The sequence below is a fragment of the Leuresthes tenuis genome, unplaced genomic scaffold (genome assembly GCF_036924035.1).
Source record: "Leuresthes tenuis unplaced genomic scaffold, fLeuTen1.0.hap1 SCAF_18, whole genome shotgun sequence".
Lineage (NCBI taxonomy): Eukaryota > Metazoa > Chordata > Actinopteri > Atheriniformes > Atherinopsidae > Leuresthes > Leuresthes tenuis.
In genome coordinates this window covers 19,366,458-19,387,561 of record NW_027325372.1, presented here as the reverse complement: position 1 = coordinate 19,387,561, position 21,104 = coordinate 19,366,458, and the positions used below count along the sequence as shown (strand labels likewise).

The following is a 21,104-nucleotide window of genomic DNA, read 5'->3' as shown; positions in this document are numbered from 1 at the left end:
CTAACTGTTCTCGGTGAGTAGATAAACGTATTTCATGCCAGAAATAAGGTCTAGGTTTAAAAAATACCGGAGTTCCCCTTTAACTGACGTTTTTGCCATGCTCAACCTCGGGGTGAATTGTTACAAAGTCTCCAGTAGATGGAGCCAGAGTACTCGGCAGCGAGCCCCGCAGGCCGCTGATTGCATCATTGAAAGACTTGGGCTATATGATGAATTCAAATTAAATGTATTAGCTAAGTACGCTAGTGTATTATGTAAGTTAAAAAGAAAGAAAAAAAAAATGCAGAAAGATGAACAGTGTATGCTTTCAAACGGCAAGGAATGTTCTATTTATAGAAATAGAGTTATGTCTGAAAACTGAGAATAATATTTCCTGCACATAGGCAGCATTTTTTAAATCCATTAAATGTACACAGCAGTAACTAAAGTAATATCGTGGTAACTGCAGAGTTTTATGTCCACACTGCTGAGATATGCTCGCATACCTGAGCCGAGTGTTCGTGAGTGTGATGTCCTGTGGGACGAAGCTGCACTCGTGTTTGCTTGTTTTGGCGCCCAGAGCTGTGGGCGCCTGCCAAATGGGAAAAATACACATACATTTTACACGCAGTGTGTCTAGGACGGGCTGTGAAGTGTGTGATGAACAGGAGATCTCACCTGAGGGAGCTTTATTTTTTCCCCACGGGACTTGACCTTCCTCGCAAGAGTGTCAAATTGTGGGCAGTGAGGATGTTAAAAAAAAATTTAAATTTTTTTCCTCATTAATGCAAGAAAAGAAATCTGCATCCACAGTAAACCCTTAATTCTAATCCTTCCTTGGGAATTGTTAAAGCCTGTTTTTACAGTATTTACACATGATGAAAACAATAAACGTTCTTTGTTAAACTGTCTGAAGATCACAAGGAAGTCCAGTCAACACAAGAGCTGCATCTTTCAACAGTGAGACTGACTCAAATATTGAGACGAAACAAAATACTTCAGTAATTAAAAAAGTAAAACAGGAATGTGCGGATTAGAGAAGCACGACTGTTAGCTCTCTTTTTCACCTCCCTATAATCAGACACCACACATTGCATGGGAGCCGGTCCAGCCTGTTGAGCGATCGATGAGGTGAACAGACGTATTCAGTATCACTGTCTGTTTCACTTTATGTGTGCAACTGTTTGGAAAGTGTAGCCTGACACCTTCCCCTCCCCTGACTGAGACAAGCTGGGAGTCACTTGGGCAAAGAACCCCCAGTATCAGAGCAAGAGTGTGCATCTTCTGTAAGGTGCAGTTCCCAGCTCTCCACTGCCAAGTATTTGACTAACTGCCCCTTTGTGCTGGCCAGAGGGCTGGATGGAGGAGAATATGGGGATGGCTGAACACCAGCTGGCCATTAAAAGGTGCTGAGGAAGAGGAGGAGAGGCACATAGCTGCTGTGGCTGCTGCAACAACCAAACACTTTGACCACACTTGGCTGCTCATGAGTGAAAACCACTCGGCCAACAAAAAAATACTTTTCAGGAACCAGAAAAGCAGCCTTTCTAGGTTGAGGCCTGTTGAATTTTTTTAGGTTAACAATTGAAAGTTGTAGCCTGATCATGACCCAGTTGCTCTAATCTCTGTACACTAGCAGTCATAAACATATTTGCAGTTGAAAATAAACTACTTTCCTCATGTTTAACTGTGTAGACCGTGCTGAAAGCCGACATAAGCCCCCTCCAGGCGTACCATGTCCTTTCCACTTGTATTAACAAAGAGTCTGGCATGGCTTTGTCTTTGTTTGGCCTGCCCCTGCAGGGTCCATGTACGCCATTATTGTGTCACTCTCTTCATATGGAGCACGGGGCCAGAGGTCGCTGCCGATGGTCCATTATAATTCGCATTATCATGCATTGTTGTTTCCTATTACTGTTAATCAGATCAGCCTCTAGGGAAAGGAGGAGGTCTGGACAACTAAGGGATAGTGGGAAACTCCAGTCTAGACATGAGCAGATACTTGGCAGAATGAACAGTGCAGCACTGAGGGTTTCTGTGTGAAGTTGGACAGAAAGAGGAGGAGTGATCGTTTTACCTAAAGACTTTATAGGGGATATACACAAACACCTCGAAAGCTTTATTAATCCAGGATCTGTTTTCAGCTGATAGCGTTTGAAGGGAGGGTCCAGCAGGCAGACCACTAGGATGATCTGGGTGCCAGGGGGAAGACATGCTGGCATCCCGCCAGCCTCTCTGTCTTTCTTTCCTCCCTCCCTCTTGCCTCTCTGGTCTGTCACTATCCATGTGGATACCCAGCACGAGGGCAGCGTGAGGGGCAATTGCCAGTTTTTTGGGATGCCCTACCCCCACCCCTGCAGGCTCTCCCATTGGCGCAGATACAAATGCACACACAGATACTGTCTTCCACCCCCTTACCTTCTCTCTGTGTCTTTTAGATCTTTATCCCATCTAAAAATGCATCACATGAGTCACTGACTAGCATGTGTCATGCCACTTTAAATTCTGCTCTTTACAACCCACTTGCAGATATAAAGCGATACCCACTTTTCCTGAGGCAGGGTGCACAGAGATAATTGTAACAGCAGAGGTTATAAAAGTTTTGAACTTGTGATGATTTATCATTCATTACGTATGAGTCATAATCTTTTCAAACAAGGATTTATACTTTTGTTCCCAATTGCCCAAACTCAAATTATAACTCTTTGCCAATATTACAGTGTTGTTTTTCTTTGGCGGAAAAAGTGCGATCAACAAGACAGATGCAGTTACAACAATTTGGCAGTGTGGGGATTTCGAAGTACAGCACTTTCCCTATATATGTTCTTTCACAATAGCAATGACCTGTAAATTGTGCACACACTTAAGTTAGGGCCAATCCCACTTCATCTCTTGCCCCTGCCCTATCCCCACAAATATTCTTTTTTCATTTCAACTTCTTTCTTAGCTCACAGATTCATTATGTGTCCATGACTATAAAACTGTTAAAGCAGCTCCACCTCCAGCAGCTCACACACTGATACTTTGTAATTAGCAATCTGATGATGTTATAATGGCTGTAATGATATATCTGGCAGAGGGACTGAGTAAGTCATTTTTACTTTATTTATATCGGCTTAAAGGGAACTCCGGAATTTTTAAACCTAGAACCTATTTCTGGCATGAAATATGTTTATCTACTCACCGAGAACAGTTTGGCGAAAGTCGGTATACTTCGGAAGCTATTTAGATAACTCGTGATCCATATAACAGAGTGAATGGGGCACAGATGATGCAGCCTCTAAATAAGGCATTATCTGTCTTTATTTCACCAATACTTTAAGACGAATGAATGAACGAACGTGTACTATAGCTCTGTTAGCTCAGAGGTGCTGTTATGTGGCTACTTGCAGCTATAGGAGAGCTAACGGAGGGATTTCTACACAGGCACTCTATTGGGACCACTTAATTTTGACTTTCGTCAAACTGTTCTGGGTGAGTAGATAAACATATTTCATGCCAAAAATAAGGTCTAAGTTTAAAAATACCGGAGTTCCCCTTTAATTTAGCTATGAATGCTAATGTCCTTTTATGTACCCAGAATTTTTTTTATTCAGGTATTTTAAACGAGCTGGAATAACACAGCAAACATTGTTGTGTTTGGTGTTTCCCTTAAATTCTTTTCCTTAAGTGTTCGGTCCAGGTTCGGCTTATTACGATTTATGGATTCTCACATGGAGTGACATGAGCGTTAGAAAATCCTGATCCATACATCACTACTTTCTAACTTTTCATGTCCTCACCTTTTCAATGTATAGCCTGAAGAAAGTCAATCCTGAGGTTAACTGATTCCATTCTTAAATGCGTTTGACCAAAACACATTTCAGAAATGAGAACCTGCATCACCAGCAGCTTCATGGCGCTCCACCAACCAACAAACTGCCATGGTCAAATACAGCAAATACAGAATTATTTCATCCTCAGTCCACTTTACATGATCTGTCTATCGTAAAATGCATCTTGCTGCATCAGAAATAATGATGCACCACACATGATAGCATTAGACATGCTGACCAACATATGTTAGACCCTACAGAACAATTTGGCCCTGGTTTGAGATTAATAGAAACATGTTGATCTTCAGATGGGGCTTCCTTTTTGGTAAATATTTCAATATTACTTTCACATCCCATCAGAGAGACTAAAGAAAAGATTTACTCTGTGGATCTTAATCTAAATTCTTACACAATTCTCATTAGAAAAGATAAATGTGTCAGTTAGTGATGTGTGAGTTGGATTTTTTTTTTTAATATCTGCATTTAACAGCCAATCCATCTGACCTTCTAGAGTATCAGTTCGTCAACAACCCAATCCTCAGCCAAGTGCAACACCTGTTTCAGTTTGCATATACCATAACTGTGATGTCTATATTTCTATCAAGTATTCTTTTTTTCTGGCCCTAATCCATTTTTTGTTTTTTAATAGACTATATGAAAGTAGACTGCTTTGTAGTTTGTAATGCAGATTATTGTCAGCAGCCAGGACAGAGAAAGTGGAAGGAGTTCTGGCAACTGAATGCAGTTCCAGCTAGTTATTATTAACGTAGATGGAATGCTGAAGGATTCCTCGGGTTATGGGTCAACCGGCACATCTTATAGAGGCCATTTGAGTACAGTGAAATCACTCATGTTTAAAAGAAGGAAAATACTCTGACATGGCATGTTTCCTGCTGTATGTCTCCATCAGATATTTCACTGCTGTGATCATAAAGGCGAAAATGGACTTGAAATGTCCAAAAACAAACATTTTCCACCCCATTACACAACCACCACCAGCATGTTTTCTGTCGAGGCTCATCAGACCACGCAGTGCTGCTGCAACCTTCCATTGTCAGATTTTAGTAAACTCAAGCACACTGTATCCTTAGTTTCCTGTTGTTAGCTGGCAGGTGCGGCAAGTGGCCAGCGAGGGTATTTTTAAGCACGCTTCATGCATTGGAACAGTCTACATATGATGTCAAACTGCTGCCACTCTCACATCAATGCGGTATTCAGTGTTCATGCACATGTAGTCATTTTGTCAAGTAGAAAAGGTTAAGAAGAAACAGTGAACGCAGGCTTGTCTCCAGATATCTTCCGAATCAAGATGCTATTTATTCATATGATCTGTTACCTTCATTTAAGACTGACTCAGTTGTGTGGGCTGAAACATCACTTTAGGTTTTGCCCAGTGGGGTAAATATTCAGAGTAGATGAAACATTGCCTACAGGTTGCCAAAAGATTAGCCAGCTTGGATGTTTCATCGTAATAACATGTCAGAACAAACACATACACAAACACTACACTCTTACTCCTTGTCGGCCTTGATTAATAGATGCTGACACACTTAGCAGTGTGTGTTACTACGTTAGTTAAAGCCCCCCCACCCCCCTCTCTTTTTTGCGTCTGCCTTTTATTCCACTCACGGTTATGTGTCTAAATGAATTTGCATCTATTCTCCCACTTAATTCCCGAAACAGTGTCATCCCTCCGTTTGCTAAAAAGCGAGGTGTCCACTGAGACAGATACCAGTACACAGAGGGGAGGTGTGTTTACGCAGTCCATGGCAATGCTGACTCGCTGGTGCGCTGTACTCACTCTGAGCAAACACACATGGATCGCATGAGGCCCCTAGCTCTCCAAATCTCACCTCCATTCATGGCAGCCACCTCCATTCAGAAGCTTAGACCCAATTAGCACCTGCTCGGTTCTCACAGGCAGACCAGGCTTCCTGCTACAAGAGAAGTGTGACGCTGACAAATGCTCCAGCTGAACCAACAGAGCGATCACACAAACACACACACACTCAAGCTTGAGATGGAAGAACTCCATTTTGTCTTTTCCTAATTTCAAGAGGTGCATAATCCATCATCGTACATCTAGTTTTGATCTTTTGAGAAAAGGTGCATTCTACTTTGATTTCCTTTCTGCTGAGTGATCATGCTTTATATTTGGACCTCTGCTTTTCTCACTGTTGCCCCCTTATTGGGTTATGATACATTGAAGGGGGAATGATACTGCTGGACTTATCACAGCTTGTGAATGGAGGAAAATCTACAGGACATCAAAAGAAGAGATTATTTTACAAATCTTCAAAACTGTCAGTGGAGTACGAAACACTGATTATCTACATTTGTAATATTGACCAGACAACGATTTTTGCTGGGTTTTCTAAGTTTGATTGATACTTCACTGTTACTATCACATTTAATTGCTCGGACAAGAAGAGCATGAGTGTACTTTGACATCCATTGTCAAACCAAAAGAAATATATTGTTTTAACCCATTACTAGTAAACATACTATGTGTTTACTGTTTAAAAGTAATTCCAAATTTCATTCAGTTGCATAGCACCTTGATTAGTTTGAGACTAAATTGTGATCACACTTGGTTGTATGATCAGATCTGTTCCACTGAAGAGGGCCTTCCTGCCATCAAAGAAGGGAACATCTAAAGCCTGAACAAGTCACGTTGCACCACAGACGTCCATACTGAAGCCCACGCTCTCTCTTCATGACTCTCACCAGCTAAATGTTAGGCTTCTATATTGATGAGTATGTGGGCTGCTGGTAAGCTGGCATCGTGCGCACACCACTCAGAGCATCACCACTAACACAATGAGACCGTAAATGTGTATCATGACCATAGACCGACTTTTGGACTTTAAATAAAATGTTACTCGGAAGTGTTTTGTCTCTTAATGAAACACATGAGTATCCCCAAAACCAGATACCCTCACCTACTTCTTCTTGTCATCCTCTAGCCTTCAGCCTTTTTTCTCTTTAACCCCACCTCCTCTTTCCCTCTGCCTATTTCTGTTACCTTTCTGGGGAGTCATTGACAGAATAGATGCCCCACACCCCACCTCATTCTCCTCCATCTTTTCTTCTCTATCCTCCCGCCTCACCCCACTGTTGCCGTCTCCCTGCCCCTGCAACACCCCCGCGGAGCTCACACGGTTAGTACAGTCTGCCTGTGCTCACTCCTTATAAGGGCAAAATACATTGACAGAGGCAGAGAGAGGAGGCTGTACCAGTGCAGGCAGGCAGGTAGGGGGGACAGTGGCTCAAGCAGGAGGAAAAGAAACATGTGATGTTGAGGAAGAGGAGCACAGATCACAGGAAACGGAGGACAAGTGGAGGGAGTGATGAAGATGACCAAGGAGAGTGATGGGCGATTGTGTTATTAGAAAAAGAGTCGTGCCATTGCTTCTGGTTATCTGAAAGCAAATAAGGAGGCAAGAGCAGTTTTTTATACTGTTTATTTTGTAATAACAGCATGTCTTTGTAGAAAACATGGGCAAAATAATTTAGACAGAGTAAACTCATTGTATTTGTACTGGATAAGATGTTATCGGAATTTTTTGGAATGTTTCTTATCTCTACATTTCTATTCATCCATCGATCCATTTTCTATACCCGCTTAATCCAGTTCAGGGTCACCCAGGGGCTGAAACCTATCCTGGCTGCTATTTGACAAGAGGTGGGGAACACCCCGGACAGGTCACCAGTCCATCACTGGAGCACATAGAGACAAACAACCATGCACTCTCCCACTCACTCCTAGGGTCAATTTAGAATCACCAATTAACCTGACATACATGTTTTTGGATGGTTTGAGAAAGTACGCAGAGAGAACCCACACATGCTGCTGGTTCTTCACGACAGTTTGGTTTGTATGAGCCCTAACATCACTAAAATACCCTTAGATTAGCAACCTTTGCACCAATTTCTAAACTCAGGGAAGGCACAATAAAGCAAACAGGGCAACCCTCCCAGCCAGCCCTTTCTGCTCTTTTTTGTTTCTATTGTGGTGTAGCACAAACACTAGAGGTGACACAATCACTTCAGACAGCTTTGACAATGATATTAACTCTGAATACCTCACGACATGTTGGTTACATACAAATGTAACCATGGCTCTACGGTAAGTATGCTTCTCAAATGCTTTTTCCAAGTATAGCTAATCAGACTTAGGTTTTTTTTTTCCTCCCCTGAAAATGACTCTGAAAGAAGTTGTACATAGGCTGTACCTGGAATTAGAACATGCACAAAGAGTGTAAATGTTTCCCATTATAAAAATTTAATAGAGACTGTGGAAAAGGGCAAGTACTTTCAAGAGAAAAGAAAGAATGAAAAACTTTGAAATACTAACAGGTGGTTGGATGAATCACTTGCCTATCTATGGGGAATAGATGCTACCATTATTGACAACTGATACCGTGGTTGGTCTGTTACTTTGCATTTTGGCCTTGAACAGCTTAAAGCATGGCAAGATGGGCTCTCTATTGGTTGTGATCTGGTGAATTTAAAAAATCTCCTTACAGACACCTCACAGAGTAATTCTGCAGAGGCTTTAACTTAAAACTTGCGCCTCACACTTTCAGCATTTTCATCACTGGCTGTGATGTTTCTATAGACTGATGGAGACATTTTCCTAGGCTCAAACAAAAGGCATAATTTGCCTGTCGCCTGAAATCTGCATAATTCACAGTAACTTGTCTACATCAAAAGCATTTAATCATCTTCATCCTTTTCTTCTTGCTTTGATCATCTTATGATATTGTCAAGCAGATGATGGCATGTTCTCATAAATATACATTTCCACAAGCTTGTGTATTGTTCAATTACACCACTTCATAGTCATCTGACACCGAAAGTACTCAATGGAATTTTCTTCTGCACATGCAGAAGTTAAAGTATCTTTACAATATACATGTGTTTACATATTAGTACCCCTAATTCATCCTTGAGCTGTAACAAACATGTTGGGTGCATTTACTTTCTCATAAAACCAGCAGAATTGATTATCGCAGCACCTACCTGTGTGTGTCCCTGTCAGTGCACGAGATTAATAAAAAACAGGAACCAGTTTATAGAAAAACTAGTTTCTATCACCACTATTACAGCTAACAATTTGTTAAAAATTTCTTTTAATAAAAAAGTTAAAGTGCAATTTTTTAAATAAAAGATTAATTCATTTTATCTGGATGGAGTTGCTGGGATTTCAGTTTGGATGCTGTCCTGTGCTATTTTCACTGTTAAGCCTGAATTAATTTCATTTCCCCAGCATATGGACTTTAAAGAAATTATATTTCAACTGCCTTTGCCAGGCACTGCTACAGTCATCCAGTAACCAACCTGCATAATGATGCGCTGGATGTTTTTGGCTTGTACCAGGACTTCAGTCCTCTGTGCTGCCTGGTGCCGGTGGCAGGGAGAGGGGATGTACAGCACTGCATTTTCTTAGCAGGCAGAAGTGTCCTGCTCTCTAATGGCTGCTTGTCAAGAGCTTCAGCTATCTTTGCTTTTACTGTTTCATTATATCAATTTACTATCTGTCCTTCATCACGACTGACAAGTTGATTTGCACGAAGTGTCCTTTTATCTCAATGTCTTGCTGGACCGGCAACTCAAGTTTAAATGCTCACAGCCAACACTTTCTGTTGTAACTTATGATTAGAGGACATACTCCTTAAGTGGAAGTCAGAGGGGACGTAAAGTCATAAATCTTACAATAATGACACAAGAATTGAAGACCAGAACATTTAGTTTGCTTTCAGCTTCAACCACTGTTTACTGACATCAGTAATACTTGGTTGGGTTTAGGGAACATGGCCCACTGGTTAGGTTGCTAAAACTAGTAGGTCAGGTTTAGACATCAAAACTACTTGTTTAGGTTTAGGAAACGTTTCTATTTATGGTTGTGGTTTGGTATAAATCTCATTGCTTTGCAAAGGTGATCTGGCACACAGGATAATGAAACACACTGTCTAACTGTACGTACTTCTTCACTGCACTGAAGAAATGTCAGTATATGTTTTGCCATACTACTGCGCACGTTTACATTACACTAGAAAAAAACTAAATATTGTATAAGTCAGACCAAAACCAGACTTTAAAATGTCTGTAAACATGTGAGTCTGACCAAAATGGTACAAAATGAAGCTTGTCAAAACCAAGCTAAAGCATCCACACTATGTGGCTGAGGTTCAAACGACTTAAAGATTGCCACCGTGCAGTGAATTCCTCTACGCTTATGTGTGCGATGATCTCCCACAGAGAAATCTATAAGCAGCAATATTTCTTGAACGTTTACTTACACATTCCACAGCGTCGGTGGAGTTGGACATACTTCAATAAGTTGATTTTCTTCCTATGTATTGATACAAGGACAAGGTCACTGGTCGTGTTAAGTGGTTAAGTCAAGCTGTAATTGTGACTCGACTCAACTGTGCTTGTAATCATGCTAACCAATAAAAAAAGCTCTATTATATATAGCGGACAGTCTTTTCCAGAATACTTATGATGTCTCAAATTAGCAAGTGATTTAAATAGTAAGGAAAGAAGAACTGTTATCTTATTTTTTGTTGAATTCTGTAGTTTCCATTAACTGTGCATTGCAACATCTCTGTTAAAATAAAAAAAAAAAGCTGCCCAACTTTGATAACTTTATACCCCTATCTTTTCAGTGTTTCACTTTAACGACAGACGAGCACTTTACTTATTCTTTTATTTCATAGAACAAGACTTTATTGAGACTAAACTCATCTGAGGACAGACTTGAACACTTCAGACAGTCTTTGCCATTCATGCAATGGAAAGTATGCAGAGGAAATTGACTTAAAAGTAATGAACACTTTGAATAATCCAAGGTGTTCCACCTCACGGTTGTTAGCGATAATACTCAGGTATTAATGTTTCAGATAAATAGACCTCTTGAACCTTTCCACATTACAAGCTGGGTTTAAAAAATTAAAACATCTTGTGCCACAATTATTTTGGGAAAAAAAACTGAAAATGCTCTTAGTTTAACAGCAGATGTGAATTTAATGGAGTTTAAAACTGTGAATATTAGTTACAGAGCCCCTGTGCAATTAAGCAGGCTAAGAAATCATTACTTCAGCTTTATCTAAAAAAAAAAAAAAACTGTATACAGTAGCAAACTTTCCCCAGAAGCGTATGCATTACTCATCATCCTTCCTCAGTATCCTTGGATACGTGTTATTCACTCATTTGTTCATTTTAAAAAGCAATGTACCCACATCAGGTGATGATCATGTGTCTTGGATAAAGTCTGCAGTATCTGCTGCTTCATCTACCACACAGACACAAACACACACACACGCACACACGCACTCACACACACACACAGACACACACAAAGAGGTGTGAGCGTAGTCTTGACACCATTCAGAATTGGATTTCACAGGGAGATGAGATGTGAGTAATTTAACAGTTTGTCAAAGTTCAGTTGGTCAGGAGGAACCCCCCATCCCAGCCCCATCAAAGACAATGTTTATTAACAGACAACAGGCAAAACTGTCCCCCACCCTCTCTTGTCTCAAGGAGAACATCTGGTTCTCTGAATATTTGAGTCGGGGGTGGTCCTGCTCGGTGTAATTGTGAACCTGGAGTATTTCAGTATTTGAAAACCTTCCAGATTCTGAATCATAAATGATCTCAGTCTTTGTTGGAGTGATACATGCAATGATATGACATGCACCAACAGATTTAAGTGTCTGAAACCTCAAGTGTATGCCCAGAAGCTGCAGTAATACCTACTCTTGAGGCGTATGCGAGCCCATTGTTTTTGCTCAGCAGTTAGATTTAGCATTTTTTTCACCAGAATGATACAGGATATGATTTCATTTTTTGAATGAACCACTGATGTTGGGTAACAGGAACTCAAACATGACTGACGTGGTATTTTTACTGAGTTTAACACCTGCTCTACAAACCTGTGAAAATCTCTGCTAGTTTTTTTCTTTTACCCACTCCTTACAGAAGACTTTTTAATCACCACAGCACCATGTTTTTGTGTGTTTCTTCCTCTGTAATAGAGAGAGCACAGCTGATTTCAAGTATGTGGCGCTCTACTAACTATTAACTTTTTTTTAATACTTGCCAGAGTGCAATGTATTTTTTCCCCTGGCATAACATTGCGTGAGTTATATTTGATTAATTCTGGTTATGTTTTCTTCTGATATCACATGTCTAAAGTGTAAAGTAATGATATTGTAGCCTACTATCACAGGGAAGATGAGGTAAGACAGAAACTCAGTTAAATGCTTGCATGTGATTAAGAATAGCCTATGTGATGCCTGTTAAGCAATGTTGGACATTGTTTGGTGATGTGAAAGTAGCAGTCAGAAGATCCACTTCTCAGACACAACCACAGAAACAGGAAGATCCATATTCGTTGTTTGACATTTAACCATCTCTCTGCTTCTTATTAAGCTTTAGAAGACAGCACAGAACTAGCTGTCAAGGGTGCTATCAACGATAGGTAATACAGAGCCAGCTGTTGTTATTTTGTTTAATCTCTTTTTGATTGATCCACGGTGACTTCCTATTACATAACAAAAAAGTAGATACATTAGTGGGTTGTTACTGGTTAACTTGTAAATACGTAGCTATGCTAATTTGTGGTATCATTTGCCATAGGTTCTGCACCTAATGTTTAGCTAAACAGGGAGATTCCTCAAAAAGTGTCTAAAGCTAAATTGTGGCTAAATGAGCTAATTTCACAATCTGACTGTTGCCAATTTTGAATGCCATTTTGTGTCATGTCAAAGTTTAACTTAGATGAATTCAAGCTTTAACTATTTTGCCTTAAAGGATAAGAGGTAGCTGAGCAGAAATTTCAGGGGAAAGCACTTTAAGATTGCAAGATTATAAGTGTCCTCTCTGACCCATCAGCTTGTTCAAATATTAACAATGGCCACAGTGGGAAGAGTTCATCAATTGGACTTTTCTATCTGCCCCTAAAGTCACTCCCATGACCCTTTTATAAAAGGGCACCAAGTCTTTGTGACCTCCTTATGGGCCTAACTGTGGCACCATAATAAACTGTGATGAAGTATTGCTCAGCAGCATTTGTTCTTCGGCTCTTCCACTCTGCTCCAGTCCCACGGGTGGGCTGCCACAAGCGCTGGTCTGGGTACAAGACCACTAGACAATGGACATTCTGTTCTTCCATACACACACATACCCACGCACATACACACATATAGTGAGTGACACTTTAGCCATGGCTGATTTAATGTCGCCCTTTTGTGTACACTTAGACTCTGATAGGGTCCCTAATGGGCAATTTTAACAGCCCAAAATCTTAGTGAAAGACAAGAGCAGAGGAGGGAGACACGCATACACATACACATACACAAACTAGTTTTTATACACATACACACTCACACACACACACAAAAGAACATCATGTGCAAACTTTTACAAATACCTGCTCATTTTTTCTCACACTCTTTCTTTACAGTTTGGTGTGACATTAAATACACATACACTCATTTCAGATAACCACAAATAATGTGAATTTCCTTCCCCTCTGCAGCGCACTTGCAAATGATGCTCAGCAGTCACCCACACAATTTGCAAAAATACCCTGATGCACATCCCTACTCACCATGATTCATTTTAACACAATGTGGACAGAAAAAGTCACTGCTGTTGAGACAGTGTCAAACACAGTACAACTCTGCACACATCCACACAAACATACATGCAGTTGTGCCCCCTCCTCTTATTGCCAGTAGGCTAGTGGGAGATGTTAGTCAAAGGGGGAGGGGGTGTTGTGAGGACATGCTGAATGTGTGTGCGTGTGTGATGGGGGTCTTTGTGAGCAAGAGAGGTAGGAGGAGAAGGGGAGAGGGAGGGGGGGACATAGCGTTCTATTTCTCATAGACCAACAGCTGCTGTCTTTAGTGCAGAGATAGAGAGAGGAAGAGGGAGGGCTGTGTGGCGTGAGGCAGTGCGTGTGCTCAGTGTTTAGGTGAATCCACAGCCCTCTGGCTCACAAGGATAAAGGATCCTCATTGAGGAACATAGAATAAAAAAGCAACACAGGGACTTTTTTTTGCCCTTTTTTAGTTATCTTCTCTTCTCTCTCCTCTTGCTTCATTTGGCTGCCGGTGTCTGCATTTTGTTTTGTTTCCTTCCTTTTGTTCCCTGCATCCATCTCTGTTTCGCCTCGCTCCAGAAAGAAGGAAGGAAGAGCAGAGTCCGAGGCATCATCCTCCCATCCTGCATGCCCAGCCGGTAAGCTGATATGTTTTCTCTTTTTTGATAGCACTGATAGCAGAAAGAAGAGGGATAGTCCCACCCTGCACCAACAGAAAAGGAGAGGATGATGAGCAGGTGAAGGAGGCTGAAGAGGATGGATGTGGGTCAGACTCTTGTTGGAGGCTGGCAGGTGACTGGTTAGTTTCAGCAGGTTTTAGCTGGATGGGGCGTACAGTGAATATGGCTATATTGGCTGAGTGTGGAAGGGTAGGTCAGGATCCCAGGGGTGGGCAGAGAGGGTGTGCTGACTTGAACCCTGTGGGGCTGGTCAGCTGGGTCTTGTCCTCTTTCACTGCAGTGCCTGGCCAAAGCGGCATGGTCCCTGCCACAGTCACTAGCACACACATCTCACCTCAGGAAGGATCTATCGTCGGAATCAATGAGGAGAACATGGAGTCCGTTGATGTTGATGCGTGACGATGTGTGTGCATTTTCAGTGATGGATGATGGTTTGGTCACAGGACATGATGTGACCTAGAACCATCACAGCACATGCATCATATATCACATTGATACACACTGATAAAATGCATGTCAAGCGTGCCTCGTCGCCTTTTCTGATCCATTATTACACATATCTTGTATCCGGAATTGTTGACATGAGCACAAAAGGCGCTCAGTTTTATACAGTGACAAGGATGTTTGAGATGTGCGCTGCTGCAAGTTGTTTCTGCAAACAGGCTGCTGAAAACAAAAGTCCCAGATTGCAATGCCGATCAGAAGGGGTGGGTGCACGCGACGGGGGTGGGGGGGGTGGTCAAGAGGAAAGCGGGGAGGGAGGGGGGAAAAAATGAATGGAGGGACAAATGAATGAGCGATTAGGCTTTTCTGTAGAGTTCAGTTCTTTCGAATGTGTTTAAAAAAAAAAAGTCTGGTGGGAGGAGGGAGGTGGGGGTGCTGCTATGTGACTCTGCAGGTCTTCTTTGTGTGTTGGGGGCAGAGAGAATCAGACGGAGGGAGATGCTGTGGATAGAGAGATGGCTAAATAGGAAGGCATAAAGAGAAAGCAATGATGGAGTGTGGAAGAGTGTGTGTGTGGGGGGGGGCATAAACTGACAGGAAAGGTGTTGAAAGTTCAGATCTACTGATTCTGGTTATAATTCATGTTGCTAGATTAGTGGATGATTTTATCGCCATGTTGACCCTCACAACACACACATGTTACGGTAATTTAATTTCAATTTGTTTCATACACTGCAAGTCACACAGTGCACTGTGCATATGTTTGCCCATGAATAAAAAATATATGTGCACACACACGTATACCTAGCCATGTCCATATATGGTCAATTGAACCAGCTGTGACACAATGTGAATGTAAATACACATGTTGGTCATATATGTTTAAGATGAAATATGAAAGTGAACATTCACTCAATATTGCATCTATACATCTATATCAATCAAAACTGTATTAATCAGAATGGGTATATGTGCACATATATACACATTCTGGAATTTTTTTTCTTATGAGATGGAAGAGTCGCTGCCATGGTATTTACTCCGCTGTTGCTAGGACACTCCCTTTGAACATTTCAACTGAGCCTTTTCATTGGCTCGTCGTGATGATGCAAGATTCCCTCACCCCAAATCTTTCCTGAGCACCCATGGAAACATGCCCGTCTGCATTTCCTCCACTCTCCTCACTCCTTTGCTGTCACTCTTTGTCTCACGCACCCCACCTCTTCTTCCTCTCCTTTTTATTTAATTCCTTTTACGAGATCACCCTGTCTAATTCTTCGTATTCGCCTCAGCTCTTGGTCATTACTTCATTGTACAATTAATTCTTGTTTTTGAATAATCCTTTCCTTGCATCGGTCTTGATCATGACACTTCTCTCCTCCTCATAAGGTCTAATTGCTCGCTGCAAAATGGTGTTGACAGCATGTGGCGCTGCACATTCATTCTCTCCTACTGTCTTGAGGGGCCTTAGTTTTTTGTGCTTCCCACTTCCTATATCAATTTGAGATGAGCATCGTATTAGGTTGTTTGACCATGTTTTAGGATGATCAAGTTTGACATGGCGGAAATCAGAGATGGGGGATGGGTTGTCACATTGGAGGAGGCTCTCTTTAATTTCTGTAAAAGCACATCACCCCAGGTTATTTTTCTTTTCTCCTCACTTGCAGTAAACAGCAGTTACCTCAAGTTCACAGCTTCTTGTAAAAATGGGTATTTCACACTGTGGAGGTGTGCAACCTTAGAGCTCCGGCATGTTGGGTAATGCACATTGACGGAGTGGGAATAAGATGGGACTATGTAAGATTAGCATCACGGGCACTCAGGGCAAAAAGAAGACAAGGAAAGGGGGTTTTGTCTTGTTTTCGGCTTCTTTCACTGTTTGTCACATTCGAAGAAGCACTGTCAATACAGTCCATGATGTAATGGTGTGTAGTCATCTCCAGCCAAAGGTCGTCGAGTCGAAAACCTCAACTCACAGTGACACGCATAATGATGTGAAAATGGGTGCAGCTATGCTAAACTGTCATGAACCAAAGTCATGAGTCAAAATATTTTTTGATACGGCTAAAAGGAGAAGCTGAGAGAATATTTAAAAACGGTCAATATGATGTGGACACATCTGCTCCTGCATGTATACTTCTGAGAAGCCACGATTAAAAACGTCTTTCAGACGCAGTTTTAGAGATACAGTTCTTCTACTTGCATCTTTGTCAGTACCTCATTTTGTTCAAAATATTTCTAAATGAACCCTAAACCATATTTGAACATCCTGTTCTTGACTCATTGATTTATATGAAAAAGAGAAACTGAGGTTTAAAAATTAATTATTGCTCTTTCCTTTAAAAAGGGAGAATCTAATCTGACAGACAGATGGTGGCGTGTAATATTCTAAATAAAGTACTGCATCATCCATATGTTTGTCCATGTGGCTCAACTGTTTTCCTTAAAATGCCTGGCAATCCATCAATTATCCATTCACTTCTAATCTTTTCATCCTAAATTTATCCAGCAGCAACATATGTCATTCAAACATCTCTCTCTCGAGCTCTTATGAGAGCTGTGAGGGTTCCACCTGAGTTGAGGTTGGATTGGCGTAGCATTGTTACCAGGGCTGAGATAATTCAGGAATTTGAAATATGATCCGTCTCTGCCTGGTATTCTTGCGGTTTTTAATCCATTGTTGTCAAGAATTAGGGATTACTTCCTTAGAGCTGACATGATCCTGTTAAAAGGGCACTGGGAGGGGCAGCAGAGGGCACAGAGTGAGGGCGGGTCCAGAAACAGGATTCCTGAGGCTTTATCTACTGTAGAATAGGATAGGAGACTATTTACTACTTGGGGCTTCAGTCAGAGGACTCACAAGGGATAAAAGAGAAATGGAGAAACTGCCTATGTTGATTCAGATAAAGTACTTTTAGACGATAGCTTTTATAATTACTCCTATATTTACTCTCCTTACTCATTAATCATTTCAGTTATTAGAGGAGATTGATGCAAATATCCGTTTTCTACTTAGTGCTTGTTAATTATTAGCTATTCCTGTACAAATTCTTTACAAATCTGTAAATGTAAAAATATCTTGTCCTATGTCTAAAATGATCATGCACAAACCCACAACTAACCATTATTACACGCTTACAATAAATCTACTAATTAAATGCAACTTGATATCCCAGTCTTACAGCAATCAAAGAAATAATAAAACTCTTTGAATCTATCGTTGAAATTGCAATCTTTTGATCAATCAAATTTGAAATATCCCATGATCATATGCTGCAAATTCAACCTCATCAGAAATTTGAAACATTTACAGAGCAAAACACAGCAGGTTCACAATCAGCCACAAGAATTATACAGTGAAGTTTTCCTTGCGCTGCTCTCTATACAGATGCTACTTAAGTTTTGATTTGTCTGCACGTCATATTCCTACATTTCTGTATATTTTTCTGTGAAGGTGTTGCTTCTGTTATAGCCACAAACGCTCATGTGGAGGTTGGAGGGGATGGCACAAGGTGCTAATCCATGGACCCTCAGCTACTTCTTGAAGTGGTTTGGGTCTCATCCTGCACATCTTATTTCATCTCATTTTTCTACTCCCCCCCCACATGCAAATTCTTACATTTATACTTTCCTCTCGGCCACGAATGATTTGGGTTGAGCGTTAAAATAGCATGGTTAGAATAAGAATTATTGTACATGGCTACGTCTACATATCACATGATACATGGTTAGACAGTTACAGAAATCTAAATGGTAACAGTTCACACATTTTACATCAATGTAAATCATCAATACATCAATAACGATTCCCATCATATCACATTGAAACTTCCTAAAAGAAAACCAAGGGGGGCTTGGGGTAATACATCATGATCTCAAGGTTTTTCATGGATTGTGACACTGCCATGTTTTGGACAAGTGGACAAATGTACGTAATACCCAATTTATGAATAAATTTGGCTGGTAGATTCATGATAAAGTAAATGGAGTTCATCTTTTGTCCAGCAAACGGTTAAGAAATACAAAGTGCTAGTGTAGCAGTTGTTGCAGCAGTTACTTGTACAGAGGCAGCTATAGCTGGTAAATTACCATCTTACCTGCTCTGACCCTCAACTTGAAATCAACACAATCTGCAAGGGTTCGTGTGACACGTGTGTAATCAAAGGGTGCTTGGGGGGCTCTGTGTGGACTTCCATGTCACTGTCAATCTGTTGTTACGCGCATACTTGTCATACTTGTTGAATCCTGCTGCACATGAGTGGAATGCTTCTTTTTAGATGCTTGGCATGTTTGGAACACACCCTCCAAACAAACCCCAGACTGGACCTAATAACAATTCAAGTACTCATTGGTTGGCCCCACTTGTGTGCGTCTACAATATTGAGACTCTGGAATTTTACATAACAGTAGAAAAAGACAAATTATTGTGTTAGTCCAACTAAAACTAGGCATTTCAAATATATGTAGACACGCAAGGCCGACTGAAATCATACAAAATCGAGCTAGTGCACCCAGATAATGCGGTCAAATTGATCTAGGCGCTCCACACGTGCTCCAAAGTTCTATCTTTCTGCATCGTTTTGTAAAAACAGAAGTGTTAATATATATTAATACAGCCAAATTCCCAATAAAGCTGCGCTCATTCACAAATTTCCCTGTTCGTTTTGTCAAATGGCTAAATACACCAGAAATAGTGAATGAAAATCAGCTCATTTAAGAATATACAGCAACTTTAAGTATCTTAAAGCTTTTCGGACTGTCGCTCTGGTCTAATAAAATCCGGATCTTATAACTGCAGCATCATCTGACAAAATGTATCTCTAAGACAATGTCTGTGCAGGAAATTCAGCTGTACGTACATGTACGATGATCCGCCAAAGAGAAAGTCTGAAGTGGCAAAATCTCATGAAGGGCTTTCTCACACAATCTAGTTTTGGCATCCGACACACTTCGGTCAATAACTCGATTCATGAATGTATACTGGAATGAGGAGGGTGGTTCAATTGAATGACCAGGTCCAGCTGAAACCGAAGTACATCTCATGTAACCAAGCCGACTGGAGTTTAAACTGAAGCGCAGGTTTTCGAGTAGATGTAGTAAACCCACTTGCCTTAGCTATGATTTTGTCAAATGATAAAAACTGTACTAACTTTATACTAATTTTATAGTCAGTCATTGCATATCATCAGTTTCATGTATAAGAGCTTGTAGGCTGATTAAACACAAGCACAAAATCCTCCAAATCCCAATCTTACTAGTTTAATAAGAAAATAGAGTCACAGCTGAAATGAAGGATTCTTGATTACAACAGATATCTCTGGAGCGCCTTACTAATATAAGTGAGGAAATAAATTGAGGAGACAAGGGAGCCAAGATCTAATAACTCTTGGATCATATTGCCTAACTGGACCGAAACTACTGAAAAGACTTATTAAACTCTGTTATCGTCCTTGTTAAGGGTGCCCTGCTGAAGCTATCAAAATGTGTGCCATTACATCCAGTGAGTTGCAGAAATGGGCCATAGTGAATCATCTCCTGCTTCTAATCAGACTTGACTTGAACTTTCAGATTCTCTCTTTGGCGGTGAAAAAAAGGAGGGTGAATTTCTGGATGTAATCAGATTACCTAAGATCTGCTCCCCGAGGACTTCCGACAGTATGATGGCCTGTTGTCTGTCGATGAGATCAATCGCTGTCCATTAATATTGACAGATAGCCCAAATGCCTACCCTCTGGTCATATTAAAGATCAATATCCCCAATTTAAGAGAAGGTGAAATAGACGAGAGCTATTGGGAGGATGAAGAGAGGAAGAGATTCTGTGCAACAATTAGCGTTCAATAAGTAAGGAGACAAATGATCCACATAACGACCGCTCCAACTATCTTATGTGTTTGGTTACTGAGGCTCATTGTAAATACATTGTGTCGCTGGCAAGAAAATTTTCATAAACAATCTATGGTACATTCAGGGGCTGCAGATTTAGGTGGGAAAAGCCAGATCATCATGGGACCTCATCATAGAACAACATCCACAGCTCTGTATCTTAACTGAATTTTGGGGAAGTTTCCCCTCCAGGAGTATGACTGACACTGTCAAAATCCGAAATAAATACAAAAATATATAAATGCCGAAATAATTAACTTTATTATAATTGCTACTGAAAAAAAATTCATGCAAAGATAATTGAATAGAATGTGAAATAAATATTTTTTTCTGCTTTAATTTAAAACTGCATTCATTTCAGCTTGTTTCAATGTTGCCATTGATTGACTTTGCTTCTCAGTTTTCAATTTTATTCGTTATTTTAATAGGAATATATTTAATTACCTTCTGAAAGACCGCCCCCGTAATTTAACATGATATGGGGGAAATGGATACAGGGATGTAAAATCGGAGACAGGGAAAAGTAAAAAAGAAAACTTGGAAATGAATGAGTGAGGGGAAATAAATGGGGGCAGAAAATGTTAAAGGGAAATGACAGAGGGGTAAAAACAACTAGAAAGGTGTATATGTATGGTGAAATCAAATATAAAATGATATAAATAATAATGAAACTATATGAAATAATG

At 40.6% G+C, this 21,104-nt stretch overlaps 1 protein-coding gene across 2 annotated transcripts in view; it reads left to right on the top strand.

Moving 5' to 3' along the window:
* Positions 1–13,710: 13,710 nt before the first annotated feature.
* fam49al (family with sequence similarity 49 member A, like) overlaps positions 13,711–21,104 on the top strand; it is a 33,410-nt gene continuing 26,016 nt past the window's right edge. For both annotated transcript variants that reach the window (XM_072369944.1, XM_072369946.1), the window contains exon 1: positions 13,711–14,048. The gene's annotated coding sequence lies outside the window, so the exon portion shown is untranslated. The remainder of the gene's footprint in view (positions 14,049–21,104) is intronic.